The sequence below is a fragment of the Protobothrops mucrosquamatus genome, unplaced genomic scaffold, assembly GCF_001527695.2.
Source record: "Protobothrops mucrosquamatus isolate PMUCROS unplaced genomic scaffold, P.Mucros_1.0 scaffold_282, whole genome shotgun sequence".
Taxonomy (NCBI): Eukaryota; Metazoa; Chordata; class Lepidosauria; order Squamata; family Viperidae; genus Protobothrops; species Protobothrops mucrosquamatus.
Genome location: NW_015386358.1, coordinates 495681 through 509016, shown reverse-complemented (window position 1 = coordinate 509016; position 13336 = coordinate 495681).

Below are 13336 nucleotides of genomic sequence, written 5' to 3'. Positions count from 1 at the left end.
CCACTCGCCGCCCGCCCGGGCTCCTGCTCGTCCCAGCAGCGGCCGCCGCCACCAGAGTGCCCTGACTGCCACCGGCGAGAGGGAAAAAAGGCGGTAGCGAACGAGGGGGCGGGGCCTGGGCAGTCCCCCGCCCATCTGGCTTCCCGGAGAGGTAGTCAGGCCGACGCCCCTTTCCTCACCCCTTCGGTACCGTTAGGAACGGCAGAGCGCATGCGCCTCCTTGAGGCTAGTTTAGCGGGCGGGAGTCGAGAAAGTTTGAGGCTGGAGGAGCCGGGAGCAAAGCCGGGCTGAGGAGCAAAGGGAGGGGCTCCCGCCGACCAACTGAGGCGGGGATTGGTGTGTAGCCCGCGCAGGTGGGCGGTGGGGTCGGCCGATCTTGTCTGAGTTCCGAAGTTGCAGCAGGGTTGCAGCTCGAGAAAAGATGGAAGCGTGGGGGGGGGGGAAACCGTCCGTGGGAGTTGGATTGTCTTGGCTTCTTCCTTTTATGGTTTTAGCTGTTCCACCCAATTTGATAAGCGGTTCCTCTCACTACTTCATTCAAATTATTAATAAAACCCTCGGAAAGTAGAGGAACCGCTGCTGAATCGCACGATGCATCCCTTTATATCCTCTCCATTGTGAACCCCTGATGAACGTCTATGGGCGCGACCTGGGCCAGCCACGTGGCTGCTTCAGTATGTCTTCGAGTTCACGCTCCGGTCATTGGTGCCTTCCGAGTTTGGGACCAAGCTCCAAGAGCACCAAGGCCACACTTGGAATACTGCATCCAGTTTTGGTCACCACGATGTAAAAAAGATGCTGAGACTCTAGAAAGAGTACAGAGAAGAGCAACAAAGATGATCAGGGGACTGGAGGCTAAAAGATGAGGAATGGTTGCTGGAATTGGGTACGTCTAGTTTAACGAAGAGAAGGACAAGGGGGGACATGATAGCAGTGTTCCAATATCTCAGGGGCTGCCACAAAGAAGAGGGAGTCAAGCTATTCTCCAAAGCGCCTGAAGGCAGGACAAGAAGCAACGGGTGGAAACTAACCAAGGAGAGAAGCAACCTAGAACTAAGGAGAAACTTCCTGACAGAACAATTAACCAGTGGAACAACCTGCCTCCAGAAGCGGTGAACGCGCCAACACTGGAAGTTTTTAAGAAGAAACTGGACAGCCATTTGTCCGAAATGGTGTAGGGTTTCCTGCCTGAGCAGGGGGTTGGACTAGATGACCTCCAAGGTCCCTTCCAACTTTATTATTATTATTATTATTACTACTACTACTACTACTCTCTTCTATTGGAATCCACACTTATTTAACTTGCCCATAGGTTATAGGGTAAATGCTTGGCTGGAGTTAGATTATTTCTGTGTGAATATGCGCACACCTTTTTTAAATATTTAGTTTATAATTCCCTATCAAAGTGTGCAGATGAGATACATTTGCTTTTATTAAAGTTCTAGACTACTCATCTCATTTTATTAAAGGTGATATGTGAATCATCTTATTTTCTTTTTTCTTACAAAGCGTGGTTTAATTCAAATTTTAGGACAAATATTCATAAGTTGAAATAAGTTCCTTCTTTTTTATGTCTTTTAAACCAAAAATGTTTCAGAACTTTTGCAGATTCCTTTGGTATATCCACTAAAAAAAGTTTGTCTTTTTGTTTGCCACTAATACTGAAATCCTTCAACACCTTAACCAAACTCTTTTGTGCAGTTAATTTCCTGTTATAATAGTTTTACAATTCTCTTGGGGAATAAGATATCCATCAATGCCGAGACTTCTGGTCCTGTGTGGTAGTGACTGGTCGTGGGCTTGTGGACCCCCACACCCACACGGCTAACTTTCGTCCTGCCTGGAGACCCTAATGAGTCCCAGCTGCCCCAGAGAGACAGCGAAGAAAGAAGGGTGTCCCGACAACTCTGGAATGACAGTGGTCATTCCGTTCGTCTTGGGGAAAGCCTTCTAACCCGACAGGAGAAAAGCTGTATTTCATTGATCAGCCCAAGCTACTTGTAACCAGAGTCCAAAAGAACTAACCAGCACTACAGTAAACAGCGTGCTTGAAACTGGGTGAGGAATCTGATTTTCCCTTTTCTATCCTACACTTAATTTCCTGAAAAAGATCCCCGAGAAGCAAAATACCTCTGAAAGTGAAGGAGGGGGACTTCCACCCCATCCTTATACTAACGGAAGCGGTGAATTAAAATTTCTGTGGAGGATCAAAATATATGGTAGTGAAATAAATTTATAAACTTGAAAGCTAAAATTTAACTTTGGACAAGTTTAAGATTGTTGAATGGTTAAGACTCTCATTTTAAAGACCATTGTTCATATTGAAAACTAAATAGATGCTGACACCTAGTGATGGATGAAAATTATGACAGCTATGATTTCCATATAGAGAACTTGCCAAAACCTGGGAAAAGCTAATCTGTGTTTGTGACCTTCAAAGCTTTAATAATAAAGAACAGCTGTGACAAAAAAAAGACAACAGCCTGGGCTGCAGACAAAGGGAGAATTATTAGCTTTAGGGGGGGGGAATCTTTTTTGAACTCTTTGGATTACAAATATCTATTTAACTGGGACGCTAGAGCTATTTGCAGATAAGAAGGAAAACTCCAACTTTTGGGCATCATGGATGTAGACAGAACACACCAAGAAAACATAAATGCCTCTCAGGAGATATATAGTATACTGCAATTAATTCAAATAACACTGAATTCAAATCACAAAGAAATCCAAAATAACTTTGAATATACAAATCAATCTATCTCTAAGTTAACTTTACAATAAATTTTTTTCCAGGAAACAACAATAGAGAAGGAGCAGGCAAAACAAATAAGTGGACATAAAATTGAAAATAGAGACTCAAAGATGGAACTTAACAAAGCAAGAAAACATGATTTAATTCTAGTGGGGAAAAATTTACAAGAAATGGAAAAAACAACTCATCCCTTAAGATTACAAAATAAATCTGAGGACAAAAAACAGTGGATAAAATGGAATGTAGAGATGTTGAAAACATCAGAGAGAAAGGAAGTGATAAGAGAAGCAAAGAAGGAGAAAGAGAAAAAGATTTTCAAGAAACATGGAAAGGCAAAAGCCTCACATAAAGACACTTTATTCAATTTACTTCTTATACCTACAGCAACAGTCATGAATATATGGAAAAACTTTTTGATTCAGCAAAACACATTGATCAAGAAAGATACTGATCAAAGGAAAAAGATCAAAGTGAAAATTAAGAAAATAGATGATGGGATCTGCCAGAGAGAATGTTTAAAAAAGAAACATTTGTTTGAATATGGTTAAAGAAATAGAAAAGATACTGAATACATATGTCATTCTAAGAGAGATGAATTCCTTAAATAATACTTTAGGCTCCTCCCCCCTTTTATTTTATTTCTTGATATAAGTAATATAATACTGCTGAAATGGCCTAGGTGGAGGAAATGTTTTAGATAATTAAATGTGTCTGAATTTAGGGAAATTATAATGTATAAAAAAGAAAAAAATGTTTCGAATAAGAGTTAAAGGATTAGATGACTAGACACATTAAATGGAATATTTAAAGATTAAATATATTTTTAATCATGGTTAAAAAGAATAAGAAATTTAGGGAATGAATATATATTAGCTTAGGAGGAATATATATTTTAAGTAGTTTACTTTTTTATGTTTCTTTACTCTTGCTCTTTTTTCCTTTTCTTTACTGTTTTTACCTATTCTTTAAGAAATGTAAAAGTGTTGAGATAGTTTATATGGGGAAAATGGATTTAAATCTTTAAATGTAATTATCTGTTGAGAAAATCTTAACTAGCAAGAATACTTTGAACTTTATGGGAGAAACAAATCTAAATAAGGACTGTAACAGGATATAAGATGAGGCAACCAGAATGATTAGATAGAAAAGAAATATTATATTGATGTGATCATTATTTCTAGGAATATTGGGAAAAATCATATATGTAACCGTTATTTATAAAAATAATAACTATTATTTCAAGGTTTGCAAAGAAGACATTTTGGGGAAAGGAGGAAATCAACTAAATGTACTATGTGGATTATGGATTATAGAAACCAATTGTTAATGATTTTTCTTTGCAAATGTAAACCCAGCTAACACACTGTTTACCAATTATTAAGTAATTTATGTTTTAAAAAATCAATAAAATATATGGGGGGGAAAAGATATCCATCAATGCCATTTGTAATGTCCATATCCTTCTCATTAAGTTTAATGTTCAAAATAATTAAAAAATGATCCATTACAACTTGGTATTCTGTAACTTCATTATCAATCCATCTTATGAAGAAATGTACCTAGTTAACAAGTTTAACAATCCAACGTTCAAAAACCTATTACAGGTTTCCATTTCATTCTTTATCCTCTAGCTCTCTCTAGTGTTCAATCTTCAAAGTCCCCCTATCTCCCAAATAATCACCATTTTCCTGTAGAAAAAATTCTTCTAATTAATTCAAAGCTATAATTTCAAATCCATCTGGACTCTTACAGATTCTGTTGTTAACTTTCCAAAGTCCATAATCTAAACACCTTTATGCTGCATATTCAAAAAAAATATTTCCAAAACTTTTAAATTCAAATTTGCACCATTTTCCTCTAAGGAGAGGGGGATTCACTTGATGAATACAACAAAACTTGCCAGTCTGAAGGGCAATTTCTCCAGTACAATAAAAAAATAATCCAAAAATTGATCAAGAAATGAGAGCCAGTCAAGCTTAATGTCAATAAAAGGCTGCTTTATCAGTGTGAACGATGGAATTGCAACTTCTAGCCACTCAATTCCAAAGAAGACTGCGAAAAAGGCAGATTCAGGCAATGGTCCACTCACAAGGAGCAATTGTCCAGATTTGTCACAATCATGGGCAATCTCAGCGATCTCTCCTACCTCTGGAGAGATTTTGCAGGCCTGGATCCAGCATATAGCTACAATTCTTGCAAATGCAGTCCCACACCATGGTGTGCACAAGTCTCCAAATTTGTTTCTGTCTTTCAGTAGCATGACCCTGTCTTCATTCAAAGTTCACATCAATGCTAGAAAAAATGGCAATTTCAAGATTTCTCCCTTGAACACAGTACGGATCAGATCTCATTCCTAGTCTTTGATTTATGTTTTAGACCAATCAGTTTAATATTAATACCTGGGAAGATCCTAGAAAAGGTAATCAAAAAACAGATCGGTGAACTAGAAGCAAAGAAAGTTATAACTAGTAGCCAGCACAGGTTTGTTAGAAACAGATCATGCCAAACCAATCTTATTTCATTCTTCGATAAAGTGACTAAACTAGTAGACCAGCGAAATGCTGTGGACATAGTACACTTAGATTTCAGTAAAGCATTTGATAAAGTAGACTACAACCTACTCCTTGGTAAGCTAGAAAAAGGTGGAATAGACAACATCACCATTAGATGGATCTATAGCTGGCTGGCACACCATACTCAACAAGTAGTCTTCAACAGCACTACATCCACATGGAGAGAAGTAAGCAGTGGAGTACCACAAGGTTCCGTCTTAGGCCCAGTACTCTTCAATATCTTCATCAATGACTTAGATGAGGGAATTGAAGGAGAACTCATCAAGTTTGCAGATGACACCAAACTGGCAGGAATAGCCAACACCCCAGAAGACAAACTCAGGATCCAAAAAGATCTTGACATACTTGAACAATGGGCCCTATCCAATAAAATGAGTTTCAATATGGAGAAAAGCAAAGTTTTACATTTAGGCAGGAAAAAATCAAAGGTACAAGTACAGATTGGGGGAGACCTGGCTTAAAAATAGTAACTGTGAGAGGGACATTGGAGTCCTAGTGGACAATCATTTGATTATGAGCCAGCAGTGTGCAGCAGAAGCCCAAAAAACCTAATACAATCCTGGATTGTATAAACAGAGGCATAGAATCAAGATCACACGAAGTATTAGTACCACTTTATAAAACCCTAGTAAGACCACACCTGGAATACTGCAGCCAATTTTGATTACCATATCACAAAAAAGATGTTGAGAATTTGGAAAAAATTCAGAGAAGAGCAACTAAGGTGATTAAAGGCCTGGAGACTAAAAGACCCGAAGAACGGCTGCAGGACATGGGTTTGGCTAGTCTAAAGAAAAGAAGAAAAAGGGGAGACATGATAGCAGCATTCCAGTATTTGAGGGGTTGCCACAAAGAAGAGGGGGCATGTTATTCACCAAAGCACCAGAGTGCAGGACAAGAAACAATGGCTGAAAACTGATCAAAGAGAGAAGCAACCTGGAATTAAGGAGAAACTTCCTGACAGTGAGAACAATTAACCAGTGGAACAGCTTGCCCCCAGAAATTGTGGGCGCTCCATCACTGGAGATTTTTAAGAGACTAGACAGTCACTTGTCTGAGATGGTATAGGTCCTCCTGCTTGAGCAGGGGGCTGGACTAGAAGACCCCCAAGGTCCCTTCCAGCTCTACTCTATTCTTTTATTTTCTATTCTTATATACTGCAAAATAACTACTATAGTACTTTTTGTTTTTCTTTAAATTGACACAAAGCAATGGCAAATAAACTTTATTGCATCCACCCTTCTTCTGGGGAAGTCTGTTCATGTGACCAGACAAGCCTTGTTCATTCGAGAAATTCCTGGTGGAGATCTTGTAACTAAGATTGTTCACAATCATCTCTCAGAACCATTCCATGTTATCAGTTAAGTCAATACATTTTGTTATCTGACAAGATGTTGGTATCAGCACAGCAAGGAATGAAATATGTTAAGATCACTAGCAAGGAAATGCTATGTAGAAAAATATGGTTTTCATCTTAGACCTCATCATATTCAAGCTGCATTAAGTTTAGTTAGATTTTACTTTGTGGTCTGCTGTTTTTGCAGCGATCCATTTTTTAAATGCCTTTATTAGGTTTTGCATGATTTTGTTTGAGACTAGTAAACTTAAAAGATCTTCTCAGTGTAATGGTAACAGGAAAAACAAAGATGGTGTGTTCCAGCAGCCGTTACCAAGTTGAAAGGAAATTGAAAGTGCTTGTGGGGGCAGAATTACAAAATTTGACTTGACATCTAAAGATAAAAATAGCTTTCCCATTTGCAGCACCATCTATGTAAATGTTAAACGCTATAATATAATTTAAGTCATACTTCAATCTCTTACAGGTTTTTTCTGCCATCTTTAACTTTTTTGTTTTAGCCAGGCTGCTGTACATTTATTATATCCATTATTTTACTACTTAGTATTTTACTACTTATATAAGCAATATATAAAAAGTGAAAATAAGAATGAAAACATAGAAAGCCATGTAAGAAATCTGAAGAGCCCAAAGAGGTGAAAAGCAGAAGTTGAGAAAGAGAGAAAAATAATTTAATACACCAGTTACAGGAAGTTGAATGATTTAGAAACAAATATGAAGTCAGCCAAATCTCCTAACGTATGACAATGCTGCTAACATCTGATGTTTTTGCTTTGACAACAGATGGAGATGTAGCCATTTTCTTTCTGCTTTTAGAGTTAGATGATGCTGGGGAGGGGGAGGGATGTGCATGAGAGTTCAGCTAGACACAATAATACTGAACCTATTAGAGTCAAGGTTGTTGAAATAAGAGATAAGAATTGGCCGGGTTGGAGAGCTGGAGGGAAAGCCCGCCCTTTAAACTAATTGGGGAATGTGATTTATGACTATTAATTGGAGGAGGGAATTGTGCTTTGATACTATGTGCTCAAGGGGGGGAATTCAGTTTTTGGCTTTGATTATGTTAGTGCCAATGTTATGCTTCTCGAATAAAGATTCTTTAAGGTAAACAATGCCTCGGAGTTCTTTGAAGAGTTTCATCTGTCGGAACCATGACAACATACTCATATATCTGAATTTCTGAGGGATGAGTTGATGACTTAGAGATTGAAAGTCAAACACTGCGATCTAGAGGTGTTACAGAAAATTGCAGACATCAACTTTAAAGCCAATATAAAAAAAATAGTTCAGCAATGCGAAGAGTTAAATATTCAGAAGTAAAAGGCAGATTGTAAATAACGCACAAAGAAAACTACTGTCTGAGATGGCAACACACAAGAACCAAAACAAATTATGCCCATTTCTAGAGGACAATTAATTTCAATTGTTACATGTTTTGTGACACTATCCTGACTTCCGAGGAGGGGGGATAGAAATGGGGTACAAAGCTATTTTGATCTGAAAAAAAGCTTCCCTCTGAGCAGCCTTATTCTACTTAAACTATTTTGTATTCAAAAGGTTTCCAGAACTGAGGCTATTTCTCCAATTTTGCTATAAAATACATCCTAAAGGCAAAATAGCCTTATAGCTTATAATCCTAGAGTGTTGCAGAAACCAAAGAAGTTTTAGAGCCTTATGCTTTTAAAATGCATATGAGGATGCTCCAATAATTTTAGAAACTTCACGTATACTATTAACATATTTTATTGGGACTAAAAATGATATGTCCACAAAATTAGATGAGCACAGCGGATACTGCTGCCATTTGCTCAGAAGAAAGTTACTACTAAAGTGTTGCCAGATCCAAGGAAACAATTACTGCAATTTATTTGCCATGACCAAATAGACTTCCTGGAAGAAGCAACAAAAGAACAGGTTCCAGAGTAGATCAGAGTGAGAACATTTATTTCATGGATAGATGAATTTATTTATCAGAAAGGTCAAAAGATCACCAAAAGGGCTGTCTCTAAAACCATACAGGAGGAACTATAGGATATGGCAACAGATTCAGGACAGAATGCTTATGACTGCTTAGTAGAGAAGGAGAATGTGATATAGATCTGGTTTGGTTTATATCAGGGGTGTCAAATTGCCGGCCCGCGGGCTGGATGCATCATGGCAAAACTGTGCCCAGCCCATTGCTGGTAGTGGGAAAAAAGTCACAATATGCCGCGACACGTCACGTGATGTTGCGGGTTTGACACCTATGGTCTATATAATTACTGATTCTGTATGAAGAAATAAGATGGCACATACTTAATTCAATTAAGGATGGGTGGACTACAGCAGTTGGGAAGTTCTTGAGATGTAAGGTGAAATTAAACCACTGTAGTAATAGAATAGAAAGTGGACAAGGTAAGAGGAATAGGGTAAAAAGAATTATATAATGAAATGGCACAGATGTGTAAGACAGTGTTTCTCAACCTTGGCAAGTTTAAGATGTGTGGACTTCAATAGTGGAGCTGGCTGAGGAATTCTGGGAGTTGAAGTCCACGCATCTTAAACTTGTCAAGACCAAGAAACACTGGTGTGAGGAATTATATCAATAGAAAGGGTAAACAAGGTAGGGAAAGCATGTGGAGCAGCTTCTAGAATTCCTTCCAACCCTTTTACTAGCATAGGAGGAACATTTTCTTCTGTACACCAAAGTAACATTACACCTGTGCTTATGTGCTTCTGCTGTACTTCATGTGATATTTGTGTTGTGTGTGCACCAGGAAGTATGGAATGGACTGCATAAGGGCCACTCTGGGCCACTTGGCCAGGAGGGGGAAGGAGGGAAGGAGATGAGAATGGAGGTATTGGCAACATTCTCCCATAGGAATCCTTTGGGAAAATATTTTTCTCCACTGAGCCCCGTTTCATCAAGCTTTATTTGAAAATTCATCTTTCTTTTGCTGGCTTCTCCCCCACATCAAACCTAATCCCATTCTGTTCAATTTTCTGATTATTATTATTATACTGATAGACATCATCTTAATTCCCTCTACAAAAAAATATTTTTTAACACTCTGTTGAAAGTGGTGCAGACCCTGAACTGCTTTCAACAAACCAAACACTTCCTCGGGGATGCTGGCTGCTTCTGCTGCTGGGTTATCTGCAGGTCCAGGGTGATCAAGGAGCCTAAAGGGAACAGGATAGCAGAGGGGATAGCGGATTCAAGGGGGCTGTCTTGAGGCTGAAATTATCCAGGCCTCTAGCAGTGGAGGGCAAATATTAAGTTAGGGGAAGAAGAGACATAATGAGATAAACACCCACTTTCTAATTTTGACAAATATCTGACCTCAACAATAAACCACACTTAGAACCATGAGAAGAACTGTAATCCAGAGAAAAGGAATGGATAAAAAAATACCAGATATACAACTTTACTTTCTTAAAATGGCCGCTCTGGACCTGGTAAAATGTATTTCCCTTCCATAATTCCAGTCTCCAGCAGATACTGTAACTTTTTTTTTTAAACTTTTGGCCAGTTTTTTTTTCCTATACAAGGGACATTGTTTCTCACATTGTCTCTTGCAACTACGTCCAGGATCTCTTTTCCAAGTATTCACACTTGGAAACATCAACTATTAAAACTGAGTGGGAATCACCATTGCATGGTAGCTATGTTTGTTTGTTTTTAAAAAGATACCCGGGATTTATTTAAGAAAAGCACCTTTAGGGAAAAATAAGAATGTTGACTTGAAACCTGTATTGCTTTAAACTGTTCTCAACTTACGATAAAATTGAACCTAAAATTTCTGTGCTAAGCAAAACATTTGTTGGCCCCATTTTATTATCTTTCTTGCCACAGTTGTTAAGTGAATCTCTGCAGTTGTTAATCACATGGTTGTTAAGTGAATCAGGCTTCCCCATTGACTTTACTTCTCAGAAGTTCTCAAAAGGAGACCACATGACCCCAGGACACTGCAACCATCATAAATATATGCCAGTTGCCAAACGTCTGAATTATGATCACGTGACCAAGGGAATGCTGCGATGGTCATGTAAAAAACAGTCATAAGTCACTTTTTTTCAGTACCATTGTAACTTCAGTCACTAAACGAATGGTTGTAAGTTGAGGGCTACCTGTAGTCCTTGGGAAAGCTTAATTACTTCATGAGTTAAGACCATATAATGCTCAAGACTAAATTGTTCATGAAAGGTCTGAAATCTCCACTTAGACCATGACTTTTACAAGTGGCTTTAGGTGAGGTACTTTGTGAGTTCTTTGACATCATTACCATCTTCATTCCCAACTGCCTTGCAAAGCTGGAGGAAGCCCAATTGCAGTCATTCTCAATTTTATTTATTTATTTATTTATTTATTTGTTTGTTTGTTTGTTTGTTTGTTTGATTTTTACCCCGCCCTTCTCCTTGCGGACTCAGGGCGGCTGACAGCCTGATAAAAACAACTACAGAAATACCCCAAAAACTATCATTAAAACAAAGTTAAAATAAAATATTAAATATTTGGCCTTATTAATTATTAATTAACGAAAATTTTGGGGAGATTTTTAAAGGGGAATCCGGTCAGGACGAACAACCTTCTCGCATGTCTTAAGGGCGCGGCGGAAGGAGGGGAGATCCGGGATCACCCGGATCTCTGGGGGTAGTTCGTTCCAGAGGGTGGGAGCTCCCACCGAGAAGGCCCTCCCCCTGGGAGTCGCCAGCCGGCACTGTCTGGCTGACAGCACCCTGAGGAGACCCACTCTGTGGGAGCGTACCGGCCGGTGGGAGGTAATCTGCGGCAGAAGGCGGTCTCGGAGATATCCAGGTCCGATGCCATGGAGCGCTTTGAAGGTAATAACCAACACCTTGAAGCGCACCCGGAAGGCCACCGGCAACCAGTGCAGCTCGCGCAGCAACGGTGTTACATGGGAGCGACGAGTCCCTCCCAACACCGCCCGCGCGGCCGCATTCTGGACCAGTTGGAGCCTCCGGGTGCTCCTCAAGGGAAGCCCCATGTAGAGAGCGTTACAGTAGTTTTGCTAGCATATCTGTTTTGCTAGCATATCTGTTTTGCTAGCATACCCCCAGCATTTTTAGTTCTTGCTGATATATTTCTGTCTCTGAGCAACATCCATGACAACAGGATCCTTAGCTGCAAAGTTATTGTCCTCTATTTACCAACTGGCAGATTCCCCAGTTGGTCTGAATATGGCTGCGTGTTGTTATGATAGCTACTTTGGGAAAGCAGAAGTTCCTGACAATGGTCCAAGACACTGGACTTCTACAAATAAAATAATGGCTCAAGCCCAGAAATTGGGACTCCATTAGCACTTTTGTGAATTTGAAAAAGGGGCAAGCACTAAGCTCTGCAATGTTGGAAAATGAAAGTCGAATTTTACTCTGGTTTCAAGTGAACTGTGGAGAGCCAGAAGCCATGTACTTTCAGAAGACTGCAGAAGTTTATAACCAATGTTTGCCTGGTGCAAAATCTTATGCAGAGATGCCAGAAGTCTTGTGTTGAGATGGTGCTCTCCATTATACTAATAAATACATTACTGCCTGTCTGAAGGATTGTGGAGATCAAATATCTGAAGCATTCTGAAAGAGACTTAGAAATGCTAAATAGCTTTATCAGGATATTTTTAGAATGGTGTGACAAAATCTTACTCCCAGGCGCGGAGAGGCCTAGCGAGGCCTTGCGAAGCCCAGTGCGGTGGTGGCCTGGTGGCTTAACGGCCAGGAAAATCTGCGGCCCGACGCGGTGGCGGCCTAGCGGCCCGATGCGGCGATGGCCTAGCGGCCCGACGCGGTGGCGGCTCGGAGGTCCGATGAAGATCTGCAGCCCGGGGCTGTGGCGACCTAGCGGCCCGACGCGGCGGCGGCCTGGCGGCCCGACGCAGCAGCGGCCTAGCGGCCCAACGCGGTGGCAGCCTGGCGGCCTGATGAAGACCTGGCGGCCCGACGAAGGTCTGCGGCCTGGCGGCTTGGCGGCCTAGCGGCCTGATGACCGGGGCGGTCTGGCGGCCTGTCGACCTAGGCGAAAAGTTGGACGGCCTGGTGAAAGCCTGTGGGCTGTCGGCCGGACGGCCTGGTGGCCTGACGGCCTGGTGGCCCAGGGGGAAGTGACCAGCAGCGCAACGCACAGCGGCCCGGAGGACGCGCCGGTACAGTGTCACAGCGGCCCGGGCGGAAGAACGGCCCGGGCAGAGGACAGGGCCCATGGGTTGTATTTGCCGGAGGGACATGGCCTGATGGTGAGTGCCTGGGGGTCCTGGAGGCCTGTGCGACTGGGGTCTGGCGTACCTGGAGGCCTGCGTTGCTGGGGCCGGCTGATTTCGACTGCAATTTCCCCCCCCCTTTTTATGGGGGTTAAAAAGATCTGGGAACTATGCCGCCTTCTCTTAATCCATCTAGCCCCCGACTAGGACCACCACCATGAGGACTTTCCCCCCTCCCCTATTCTGCTGCTGGACCTCCTGACACGACTTCGGACTGTACTCCAGGAGGGAACTGCTGGCCCTGCGCGACTCCCCCATCGCGCAGGCATGGCCCAACACGATTCTAAGGGCCGGCCTTGATGAAGGGGTCTGGAACCCCGAGAGGTGGCACTCAGCGACAGCACTGAGGGAACTAAGAAGAAGGAAATTACGTGTCTTCTTAGAGGGGTGTTTTATTAAATTT